Below are 13,188 nucleotides of genomic sequence, written 5' to 3'. Positions count from 1 at the left end.
CGGGATAACTGACTCCCCTGTTTCCAGGGTAACTGACTGCCCAGTTTCCAGGGTAACTGACTGCCCTGTTTCCGGGGTAACTGACTGCCCTGTTTCCAGGGTAACTGACTGCCCAGTTACCAGCATAACTGATCACCCTGTTTCCGGGATAACTGACTGCCCTGCTTCCGGGATAACTGTCTGCCCTGTTTCCAGGGTAACTGACTGCCTTGTTTCCGGGGTAACTGCCTGCCCTGTTTCTAGGGTAACTGATCACCCTGTTTCCGGGATAACTGACAGCCCTATTTCCGGGATAACTGTCTGCCCTGTTTCCAGGGTAACTGATCACCCTGTTTCCGGGGTAACTGACCAATCTGTTTCCAGGGTTACTCACCGCCCTGTTTCCGGGGTAACTGACTGCCCTGTTTCCGGGTTAACTGATCACCTTGTTTCCGGTGTAACTGACCACCCTGTTTCCAGGATAACTGACTGCCCTGTTTCCAGGGTAACTGACTGCCCTGTTTCCGGGGTAACTGATCTCCCTGTTTCCAGGATAACTGACTGCCCTGTTTCCAGGGGAACTGACTGCCCTGTTTCCAGGGTAACTGACTGCTCAGTTTCCAGGTTAACTGATCGCCCTGTTTCCGGGATAACTGACTGCCCTGTTTCCGGGATAACTGGCTGCCCTGTTTCCAGGGTAACTGACTGCCCTGTTTCCAGGGGAACTGACTGCCCTGTTTCTGGGGTAACTGATCACCCTGTTTCCGGGGTAACTGACTAACCTGTTTACAGGGTGACTGTCTGCCCTGTTTCCAGGGTACCTGATCACCCTTTTTCCGGGGTAACACACTGCCCTGTTTCCGGGATAACTGGCTGCCCAGTTTCCGGGTTAACTGACTGCCCTGTTTCCATGGTAACTGACTGCCCAGTTTCCGGGGTAACTGACTGCCCAGTTTCCAGTGTAACTGACTGCCCTGTTTCCAGGGTAACTGACTGCCCTGTTTCCGGGTTAACTGACTGCCCTGTTTCCAGGGTAACTGACTGCCCTGTTTCCGGGTTAACTGACTGCCCTGTTTCCAGGGTAACAGACCTCCCAGTTTCCAGGTTAACTGAGCGCCCTGTTTCCGGGATAACTGACTGCCCTGTTTCCGGGATAACTGGCTGCCCTGTTTCCAGGGTAACTGACTGCCCTGTTTCCAGGGGAATTGACTGCCCTGTTTCTGGGGTAACTGATCACCCTGTTTCCGGGGTAACTGACTGCCCTGTTTCCAGGGTAACTGACTGCCCTGTTTCCGGGTTAACTGACTGCCCTGTTTCCAGGGTAACAGACCGCCCAGTTTCCAGGTTAACTGATCGCCTTGTTTCCGGGATAACTGACTGCCCTGTTTCCGGGATAACTGGCTGCCCTGTTTCCAGGGTAACTGACTGCCCTGTTTCCAGGGGAACTGACTGCCCTGTTTCTGGGGTAACTGATCACCCTGTTTCCGGGGTAACTGACTGCCCTGTTTCCAGGGTGACTGACTGCCCTGTTTCCACGGTAACTGACTGCCCTGTTTCCAGGGTAACTGACTGCCCAGTTTCCAGGGTCACTGATCACCCTTTTTCCGGGATAACTGATCAACCTGTTTCCGGGACAACTGACTGCCCTGTTTCCAGGGTAACTGACTGCCCTGTTTCCAGGGTAACTGACTGCCCAGTTTCCAGGGTAACTGATCACCCTTTTTCCGGGATAACTGACTGCCCTGTTTCCAGGATAACTGACTGCCCAGTTTCCAGGGTAACTGATCACCCTTTTTCCGGGATAACTGACTGCCCTGTTTCCGGGATAACTGACTGCCCTGTTTCCAGGGTAACTGATCACCCTGTTTCCGGGATAACTGACTGCCCTGTTTCCGGGATAACTGACTGCCCTTTTTTCCAGGGTAACTGACTGCCCATTTTCAAGGGAAACAGATCACCCTTTTTCCGGGATAACTGACTGCCCTGTTTCCGGGATAACTGACTGCCCTATTTCCAGGGTAACTGATCACCCTTTTTCCGGGATAACTGATCACCCTGTTTCCGGGATAACTGACTGCCCTGTATCCAGGGTAACTGATCACCCTGTTTCCGGGACAACTGACTGCCCAGTATCCAGGGTAACTGACTGCCCTGTTTCGAGGGTAACTGACTGCCCAGTTTCCAGGGTAACTGATCCCTCTTTTTCCGGGATAACTGACTGCCCTGTTTCCAGGGTAACTGACTGCCCAGTTTCCAGGGTAACTGATCGCCCTTTTTCCGGGATAACTGACTGCCCTGTTTCCGGGATAACTGACTGCCCTGTTTACAGGGTAACTGATCACTCTTTTTCCGGGATTACTGACTGCCCTGTTTCCGGGATAACTGACTGCCCTGTTTCCAGGGTAACTGATCACCCTGTTTCCGGGATAACTGACTGCCCTGTTTCCGGGATAACTGACTGCCATTTTTCCAGGGTAACTGACTGCCCAGTTTCAATGGAAACTGATCACCCTTTTTCCGGGATAACTGACTGCCCTGTTTCCGGGATAACTGACTGCCCTGTTTCCAGGGTAACTGTCTGCCCAGTTTCCAGGGTAACTGATCACCCTGTTTCCGGGATAACTGACTGCCCTGTTTCTGGGATAACTGACTGCCCTGTTTCCAGGTTAACTCACTGTACTGTTTCCAGGGTAACTGACTGCCCTTTTTCCAGGGTAACTGACCGCCCTGTTTCCAGGATAACTGACTGCCCTATTTCCGGGGTATCTGTCTGCCCTGTTTCCAGGGTAACTGACTGCCCTGTTTCCAGAGTAACTGAGTGCCCATTTTCCAGGGTAACTGATCACCCTGTTACCGGGATAACTGACTGCCCTGTTTCCGGGATAACTGACTTCCCTGTTTCCAGGGTAACTGACTGCCCTGTTTCCGGTTTAACTGACTGCCCTGTTTCGAGGGTAACTGACCGCCCTGTTTCCAGGATAACTGACTGCCATGTTTCCAGGGTAACTGATCACCCTGTTTCCGGGATAACTGTGTGCCCTGTTTCCAGGGTAAAAAACTGCCCTGTTTCTGGGGTAACTGACCGCCCTGTTTCCAGGATAACTGATCACCCTGTTTCCGGGGAACTGACTAATCTGTTTCCAGGGTTACTGACCGCCCTGTTTCCGGTGTAACTGACTGCCCAGTTTCCAGGATAACTGACTCCCCTGTTTCCAGGGTAACTGACTGCCCAGTTTCCAGGGTAACTGACTGCCCTGTTTCTGGGATAACTGACTTCCCTGTTTCCAGGGTAACTGACTGCCCTGTTTCCGGGGTAACTGACTGCCCTGTTTCGAGGGTAACTGACCGCCCTGTTTCCAGGATAATTGACTGCCATGTTTCCAGGGTAACTGATCACCCTGTTTCCGGGATAACTGTGTGCCCTGTTTCCAGGGTAAAAAACTGCCCTGTTTCTGGGGTAACTGACCGCCCTGTTTCCAGGATAACTGATCACCCTGTTTCCGGAGAACTGACTAATCTGTTTCCAGGGTTACTGACCGCACTGTTTCCGGTGTAACTGACTGCCCAGTTTCCAGGGTAACTGACTGCCCAGTATCCAGGGTAACTGATCATCCTGTTTCCGGGATAACTGACTGCCCTGTTTCCAGGGTAACTGACGGCCCAGTTTCCAGGGTAACTGATCATCCTGTTTCCGGGATAACTGACTCCCCTGTTTCCAGGGTAACTGACTGCCCAGTTTCCAGGGTAACTGACTGCCCTGTTTCCGGGGTAACTGACTGCCCTGTTTCCAGGGCAACTGACTGCCCAGTTACCAGGTTAACTGATCACCCTGTTTCCGGGATAACTGACTGCCCTGCTTCCGGGATAACTGTCTGCCCTGTTTCCAGGGTAACTGACTGCCTTGTTTCCGGGGTAACTGCCTGCCCTGTTTCTAGGGTAACAGATCACCCTGTTTCCGGGATAACTGACAGCCCTATTTCCGGGATAACTGTCTGCCCTGTTTCCAGGGTAACTGACTGCCCTGTTTCCGGGGTAACTGACTGCCCTGTTTCCAGGACAACTGATCACCCTGTTTCCGGGGTAACTGACTAATCTGTTTCCAGGGTTACTCACCGCCCTGTTTCCGGGGTAACTGACTGCCCTGTTTCCGGGTTAACTGATCACCTTGTTTCCGGGGTAACTGACCACCCTGTTTCCAGGATAACTGACTGCCCTGTTTCCAGGGTAAATGACTGCCCTGTTTCCGGGGTAACTGATCTCCCTGTTTCCAGGATAACTGACTGCCCTGTTTCCAGTGGAACTGACTGCCCTGTTTCCAGGGTAACTGACTGCACAATTTCCAGGTTAACTGATCGCCCTGTTTCCGGGATAACTGACTGCCCTGTTTCCGGGATAATTGGCTGCCCTGTTTCCAGGGTAACTGACTGCCCTGTTTCCAGGGGAACTGACTGCCCTGTTTCTGGGGTAACTGATCACCCTGTTTCCGGGGTAACTGACTAACCTGTTTACAGGGTGACTGTCTGCCCTGTTTCCAGGGTACCTGATCACCCTTTTTCCGGGGTAACTCACTGCCCTGTTTCCGGGATAACTGGCTGCCCAGTTTCCGGGGTAACTGACTGCCCTGTTTCCATGGTAATTGACTGCCCAGTTTCCGGGGTAACTGACTGCCTAGTTTCCAGTGTAACTGACTGCCCTGTTTCCAGGGTAACTGACTGCCCTGTTTCCGGGTTAACTGACTGCCCTGTTTCCAGGGTAACTGACTGCCCTGTTTCCGTGTTAACTGACTGCCCTGTTTCCAGGGTAACAGACCTCCCAGTTTCCAGGTTAACTGAGCGCCCTGTTTCCGGGATAACTGACTGCCCTGTTTCCGGGATAACTGGCTGCCCTGTTTCCAGGGTAACTGACTGCCCTGTTTCCAGGGGAACTGACTGCCCTGTTTCTGGGGTAACTGATCACCCTGTTTCCGGGGTAACTGACTGCCCTGTTTCCAGGGTAACTGACTGCCCTGTTTCCGGGTTAACTGACTGCCCTGTTTCCAGGGTAACAGACCGCCCAGTTTCCAGGTTAACTGATCGCCTTGTTTCCGGGATAACTGACTGCCCTGTTTCCGGGATAACTGACTGCCCTGTTTCCAGGGTAACTGACTGCCCTGTTTCCAGGGGAACTGACTGCCCTGTTTCTGGGGTAACTGATCACCCTGTTTCCGGGGTAACTGACTGCCCTGTTTCCAGGGTGACTGACTGCCCTGTTTCCACGGTAACTGACTGCCCTGTTTCCAGGGTAACTGACTGCCGAGTTTCCAGGGTCACTGATCACCCTTTTTCCGGGATAACTGATCACCCTGTTTCCGGGACAACTGACTTCCCTGTTTCCAGGGTAACTGACTGCCCTGTTTCCAGGGTAACTGACTGCCCAGTTTCCTGGGTAACTGATCACCCTTTTTCCGGGATAACTGACTGCCCTGTTTCCAGGGTAACTGACTGCCCAGTTTCCAGGGTAACTGATCACCCTTTTTCCGGGATAACTGACTGCCCTGTTTCCGGGATAACTGACTGCCCTGTTTCCAGGGTAACTGATCACCCTGTTTCCGGGATAACTGTCTGCCCTGTTTCCAGGGTAACTGACTGCCTTGTTTCCGGGGGAACTGCCTGCCCTGTTTCAAGGGTAACTGATCACCCTGTTTCCGGGATAACTGACAGCCCTATTTCCGGGATAACTGTCTGCCCTGTTTCCAGGGTAACTGATCACCCTGTTTCCGGGGTAACTGACTAATCTGTTTCCAGGGTTACTCACCGCCCTGTTTCCGGGGTAACTGACTGCCCTGTTTCCGGGTTAACTGATCACCTTGTTTCCGGGGTAACTGACCACCCTGTTTCCAGGATAACTGACTGCCCTGTTTCCAGGGTAACTGACTGCCCTGTTTCCGGGGTAACTGATCTCCCTGTTTCCAGGATAACTGACTGCCCTGTTTCCAGGGGAACTGACTGCCCTGTTTCCAGGGTAACTGACTGCTCAGTTTCCAGGTTAACTGATCACCCTGTTTCCGGGATAACTGACTGCCCTGTTTCCGGGATAACTGGCTGCCCTGTTTCCAGGGTAACTGACTGCCCTGTTTCCAGGGGAACTGACTGCCCTGTTTCTGGGGTAACTGATCACCCTGTTTCCGGGGTAACTGACTAACCTGTTTACAGGGTGACTGTCTGCCCTGTTTCCAGGGTACCTGATCACCCTTTTTCCGGGGTAACTCACTGCCCTGTTTCCGGGATAACTGGCTGCCCAGTTTCCGGGTTAACTGACTGCCCTGTTTCCATGGTAACTGACTGCCCAGTTTCCGGGGTAACTGACTGCCCAGTTTCCAGTGTAACTGACTGCCCTGTTTCCAGGGTAACTGACTGCCCTTTTTCCGGGTTAACTGACTGCCCTGTTTCCAGGGTAACTGACTGCCCTGTTTCCGGGTTAACTGACTGCCCTGTTTCCAGGGTAACAGACCTCCCAGTTTCCAGGTTAACTGAGCGCCCTGTTTCCGGGATAACTGACTGCCCTGTTTCCGGGATAACTGGCTGCCCTGTTTCCAGGGTAACTGACTGCCCTGTTTCCAGGGGAATTGACTGCCCTGTTTCCTGGGTAACTGATCACCCTTTTTCCGGGATAACTGACTGCCCTGTTTCCAGGGTAACTGACTGCCCAGTTTCCAGGGTAACTGATCACCCTTTTTCCGGGATAACCGACTGCCCTGTTTCCGGGATAACTGACTGCCCTGTTTCCAGGGTAACTGATCACCCTGTTTCCGGGATAACTGTCTGCCCTGTTTCCAGGGTAACTGACTGCCTTGTTTCCGGGGTAACTGCCTGTCCTTTTTCTAGGGTAACTGATCACCCTGTTTCCGGGATAACTGACAGCCCTATTTCCGGGATAACTGTCTGCCCTGTTTCCAGGGTAACTGATCACCCTGTTTCCGGGGTAACTGACTAATCTGTTTCCAGGGTTACTCACCGCCCTGTTTCCGGGGTAACTGACTGCCCTGTTTCCGGGTTAACTGATCACCTTGTTTCCGGGGTAACTGACCACCCTGTTTCCAGGATAACTGACTGCCCTGTTTCCAGGGTAACTGACTGCCCTGTTTCCGGGGTAACTGATCTCCCTGTTTCCAGGATAACTGACTGCCCTGTTTCCAGGGGAACTGACTGCCCTGTTTCCAGGGTAACTGACTGCTCAGTTTCCAGGTTAACTGATCGCCCTGTTTCCGGGATAACTGACTGCCCTGTTTCCGGGATAACTGGCTGCCCTGTTTCCAGGGTAACTGACTGCCCTGTTTCCAGGGGAACTGACTGCCCTGTTTCTGGGGTAACTGATCACCCTGTTTCCGGGGTAACTGACTAACCTGTTTACAGGGTGACTGTCTGCCCTGTTTCCAGGGTACCTGATCACCCTTTTTCCGGGGTAACTCACTGCCCTGTTTCCGGGATAACTGGCTGCCCAGTTTCCGGGTTAACTGACTGCCCTGTTTCCATGGTAACTGACTGCCCAGTTTCCGGGGTAACTGACTGCCCAGTTTCCAGTGTAACTCACTGCCCTGTTTCCAGGGTAACTGACTGCCCTGTTTCCGGGTTAACTGACTGCCCTGTTTCCAGGGTAACTGACTGCCCTGTTTCCGGGTTAACTGACTGCCCTGTTTCCAGGGTAACAGACCTCCCAGTTTCCAGGTTAACTGAGCGCCCTGATTCCGGGATAACTGACTGCCCTGTTTCCGGGATAACTGGCTGCCCTGTTTCCAGGGTAACTGACTGCCCTGTTTCCAGGGGAATTGACTGCCCTGTTTCTGGGGTCACTGATCACCCTGTTTCCGGGGTAACTGACTGCCCTGTTTCCAGGGTAACTGACTGCCCTGTTTCCGGGTTAACTGACTGCCCTGTTTCCAGGGTAACAGACCGCCCAGTTTCCAGGTTAACTGATCGCCTTGTTTCCGGGATAACTGACTGCCCTGTTTCCGGGATAACTGGCTGCCCTGTTTCCAGGGTAACTGACTGCCCTGTTTCCAGGGGAACTGACTGCCCTGTTTCTGGGGTAACTGATCACCCTGTTTCCGGGGTAACTGACTGACCTGTTTCCAGGGTGACTGACTGCCCTGTTTCCACGGTAACTGACTGCCCTTTTTTCCAGGGTAACTGACTGCCCATTTTCAAGGGAAACAGATCACCCTTTTTCCGGGATAACTGACTGCCCTGTTTCCGGGATAACTGACTGCCCTATTTCCAGGGTAACTGATCACCCTTTTTCCGGGATAACTGATCACCCTGTTTCCGGGATAACTGACTGCCCTGTTTCCAGCGTAACTGATCACCCTGTTTCCGGGACAACTGACTGCCCAGTATCCAGGGTAACTGACTGCCCTGTTTCGAGGGTAACTGACTGCCCAGTTTCCAGGGTAACTGATCCCTCTTTTTCCGGGATAACTGACTGCCCTGTTTCCAGGGTAACTGACTGCCCAGTTTCCAGGGTAACTGATCGCCCTTTTTCCGGGATAACTGACTGCCCTGTTTCCGGGATAACTGACTGCCCTGTTTCCAGGGTAACTGATCACTCTTTTTCCGGGATAACTGACTGCCCTGTTTCCGGGATAACTGACTGCCCTGTTTCCAGGGTAACTGATCACCCTGTTTCCGGGATAACTGACTGCCCTGTTTCCGGGATAACTGACTGCCATTTTTCCAGGGTAACTGACTGCCCAGTTTCAATGGAAACTGATCACCCTTTTTCCGGGATAACTGACTGCCCTGTTTCCGGGATAGCTGACTGCCCTGTTTCCAGGGTAACTGTCTGCCCAGTTTCCAGGGTAACTGATCACCCTGTTTCCGGGATAACTGACTGCCCTGTTTCTGGGATAACTGACTGCCCTGTTTCCAGGTTAACTCACTGTACTGTTTCCAGGGTAACTGACTGCCCTTTTTCCAGGGTAACTGACCGCCCTGTTTCCAGGATAACTGACTGCCCTATTTCCGGGGTATCTGTCTGCCCTGTTTCCAGGGTAACTGACTGCCCTGTTTCCAGGGTAACTGAGTGCCCATTTTCCAGGGTAACTGATCACCCTGTTACCGGGATAACTGACTGCCCTGTTTCCGGGATAACTGACTTCCCTGTTTCCAGGGTAACTGACTGCCCTGTTTCCGGTTTAACTGACTGCCCTGTTTCGAGGGTAACTGACCGCCCTGTTTCCAGGATAACTGACTGCCATGTTTCCAGGGTAACTGATCACCCTGTTTCCGGGATAACTGTGTGCCCTGTTTCCAGGGTAAAAAACTGCCCTGTTTCTGGGGTAACTGACCGCCCTGTTTCCAGGATAACTGATCACCCTGTTTCCGGGGAACTGACTAATCTGTTTCCAGGGTTACTGAACGCCCTGTTTCCGGTGTAACTGACTGCCCAGTTTCCAGGATAACTGACTCCCCTGTTTCCAGGGTAACTGACTGCCCAGTTTCCAGGGTAACTGACTGCCCTGTTTCTGGGATAACTGACTTCCCTGTTTCCAGGGTAACTGACTGCCCTGTTTCCGGGGTAACTGACTGCCCTGTTTCGAGGGTAACTGACCGCCCTGTTTCCAGGATAACTGACTGCCATGTTTCCAGGGTAACTGATCACCCTGTTTCCGGGATAACTGTGTGCCCTGTTTCCAGGGTAAAAAACTGCCCTGTTTCTGGGGTAACTGACCGCCCTGTTTCCAGGATAACTGATCACCCTGTTTCCGGGGAACTGACTAATCTGTTTCCAGGGTTACTGACCGCCCTGTTTCCGGTGTAACTGACTGCCCAGTTTCCAGGGTAACTGACTGCCCAGTATCCAGGGTAACTGATCATCCTGTTTCCGGGATAACTGACTGCCCTGTTTCCAGGGTAACTGACGGCCCAGTTTCCAGGGTAACTGATCATCCTGTTTCCGGGATAACTGACTCCCCTGTTTCCAGGGTAACTGACTGCCCAGTTTCCAGGGTAACTGACTGCCCTGTTTCCGGGGTAACTGACTGCCCTATTTCCAGGGCAACTGACTGCCCAGTTACCAGGTTAACTGATCACCCTGTTTCCAGGATAACTGACTGCCCTGCTTCCGGGATAACTGTCTGCCCTGTTTCCAGGGTAACTGACTGCCTTGTTTCCGGGGTAACTGCCTGCCCTGTTTCTAGGGTAACTGATCACCCTGTTTCCGGGATAACTGACAGCCCTATTTCCGGGATAACTGTCTGCCCTGTTTCCAGGGTAACTGACTGCCCTGTTTCCGGGGTAACTGACTGCCCTGTTTCCAGGACAACTGATCACCCTGTTTCCGGGGTAACTGACTAATCTGTTTCCAGGGTTACTCACCGCCCTGTTTCCGGGGTAACTGACTGCCCTGTTTCCGGGTTAACTGATCACCTTGTTTCCGGGGTAACTGACCACCCTGTTTCCAGGATAACTGACTGCCCTGTTTCCAGGGTAAATGACTGCCCTGTTTCCGGGGTAACTGATCTCCCTGTTTCCAGGATAACTGACTGCCCTGTTTCCAGGGGAACTGACTGCCCTGTTTCCAGGGTAACTGACTGCTCAGTTTCCAGGTTAACTGATCGCCCTGTTTCCGGGATAACTGACTGCCCTGTTTCCGGGATAACTGGCTGCCCTGTTTCCAGGGTAACTGACTGCCCTGTTTCCAGGGGAACTGACTGCCCTGTTTCTGGGGTAACTGATCACCCTGTTTCCGGGGTAACTGACTAACCTGTTTACAGGGTGACTGTCTGCCCTGTTTCCAGGGTACCTGATCACCCTTTTTCCGGGGTAACTCACTGCCCTGTTTCCGGGATAACTGGCTGCCCAGTTTCCGGGGTAACTGACTGCCCTGTTTCCATGGTAATTGACTGCCCAGTTTCCGGGGTAACTGACTGCCCAGTTTCCAGTGTAACTGACTGCCCTGTTTCCAGGGTAACTGACTGCCCTGTTTCCGGGTTAACTGACTGCCCTGTTTCCAGGGTAACTGACTGCCCTGTTTCCGTGTTAACTGACTGCCCTGTTTCCAGGGTAACAGACCTCCCAGTTTCCAGGTTAACTGAGCGCCCTGTTTCCGGGATAACTGACTGCCCTGTTTCCGGGATAACTGGCTGCCCTGTTTCCAGGGTAACTGACTGCCCTGTTTCCAGGGGAACTGACTGCCCTGTTTCTGGGGTAACTGATCACCCTGTTTCCGGGGTAACTGACTGCCCTGTTTCCAGGGTAACTGACTGCCCTGTTTCCGGGTTAACTGACTGCCCTGTTTCCAGGGTAACAGACCGCCCAGTTTCCAGGTTAACTGATCGCCTTGTTTCCGGGATAACTGACTGCCCTGTTTCCGGGATAACTGGCTGCCCTGTTTCCAGGGTAACTGACTGCCCTGTTTCCAGGGGAACTGACTGCCCTGTTTCTGGGGTAACTGATCACCCTGTTTCCGGGGTAACTGACTGCCCTGTTTCCAGGGTGACTGACTGCCCTGTTTCCACGGTAACTGACTGCCCTGTTTCCAGGGTAACTGACTGCCGAGTTTCCAGGGTCACTGATCACCCTTTTTCCGGGATAACTGATCACCCTGTTTCCAGGACAACTGACTTCCCTGTTTCCAGGGTAACTGACTGCCCTGTTTCCAGGGTAACTGACTGCCCAGTTTCCTGGGTAACTGATCACCCTTTTTCCGGGATAACTGACTGCCCTGTTTCCAGGGTAACTGACTGCCCAGTTTCCAGGGTAACTGATCACCCTTTTTCCGGGATAACTGACTGCCCTGTTTCCGGGATAACTGACTGCCCTGTTTCCAGGGTAACTGATCACCCTGTTTCCGGGATAACTGACTGCCCTGTTTCCGGGATAACTGACTGCCCTTTTTTCCAGGGTAACTGTCTGCCCATTTTCAAGGGAAACAGATCACCCTTTTTCCGGGATAACTGACTGCCCTGTTTCCGGGATAACTGACTGCCCTATTTCCAGTGTAACTGATCACCCTTTTTCCGGGATAACTGATCACCCTGTTTCCGGGATAACTGACTGCCCTGTTTCCAGGGTAACAGATCACCCTGTTTCCGGGACAACTGACTGCCCAGTATCCAGGGTAACTGACTGCCCTGTTTCGAGGGTAACTGACTGCTCAGTTTCCAGGGTAACTGATCCCTCTTTTTCCGGGATAACTGACTGCCCTGTTTCCAGGGTAACTGACTGCCCAGTTTCCAGGGTAACTGATCGCCCTTTTTCCGGGATAACTGACTGCCCTGTTTCCGGGATAACTGACTGCCCTGTTTCCAGGGTAACTGATCACCCTTTTTCCGGGATAACTGACTGCCCTGTTTCCGGGATAACTGACTGCCCTGTTTCCAGGGTAACTGATCACCCTGTTTCCGGGATAACTGACTGCCCTGTTTCCGGGATAACTGACTGCCATTTTTCCAGGGTAACTGACTGCCCAGTTTCAAGGGAAACTGATCACCCTTTTTCCGGGATAACTGACTGCCCTGTTTCGGGATAACTGACTGCCCTATTTCCAGGGTAACTGATCACCCTGTTTCCAGGGTAACTGACTGCCCTGTTTCCGGGGCAACTGACTGCCCTGTTTCCAGGGTAACTGTCTGCCTAGTTTCCAGGGTAACTGATCACCCTGTTTCCGGGATAACTGACTGCCCTGTTTCTGGGATAACTGACTGCCCTGTTTCCAGGTTAACTCACTGTACTGTTTCCAGGGTAACTGACCGCCCTGTTTCCAGGATAACTGACTGCCCTATTTCCGTGGCATCTGTCTGCCCTGTTTCCAGGGTAACTGACTGCCCTGTTTCCAGGGTAACTGACTGCCCATTTTCCAGGGTAACTGATCACCCTGTTTCCGGGATAACTGACTGCCCTGTTTCTGGGATAACTGACTGCCCTGTTTCCGGGGTAACTGACTGCCCTGTTTCTAGGGTAACTGACCGCCCTTTTTCCAGGATAACTGACTGCCCTGTTTCCAGGGTAACTGATCACCCTGTTTCCGGGATAACTGTGTGCCCTGTTTCCAGGGTAAAAAACTGCCCTGTTTCCGGGGTAACTGACCACCCTGTTTCCAGGATAACTGATCACCCTGTTTCCGGGGAACTGACTGCCCTGTTTCCAGGGTAACTGATCACCCTGTTTCCGGGATAACTGACTGCCCTGTTTCCAGTGTAACTGATCACCCTTTTTCCGGGATAACTGATCA

Source organism: Heterodontus francisci, chromosome 12 (genome assembly GCF_036365525.1).
Source record: "Heterodontus francisci isolate sHetFra1 chromosome 12, sHetFra1.hap1, whole genome shotgun sequence".
In the NCBI taxonomy this organism is placed as follows: domain Eukaryota; kingdom Metazoa; phylum Chordata; class Chondrichthyes; order Heterodontiformes; family Heterodontidae; genus Heterodontus; species Heterodontus francisci.
Note: the sequence above shows the minus strand (reverse complement) of the source record.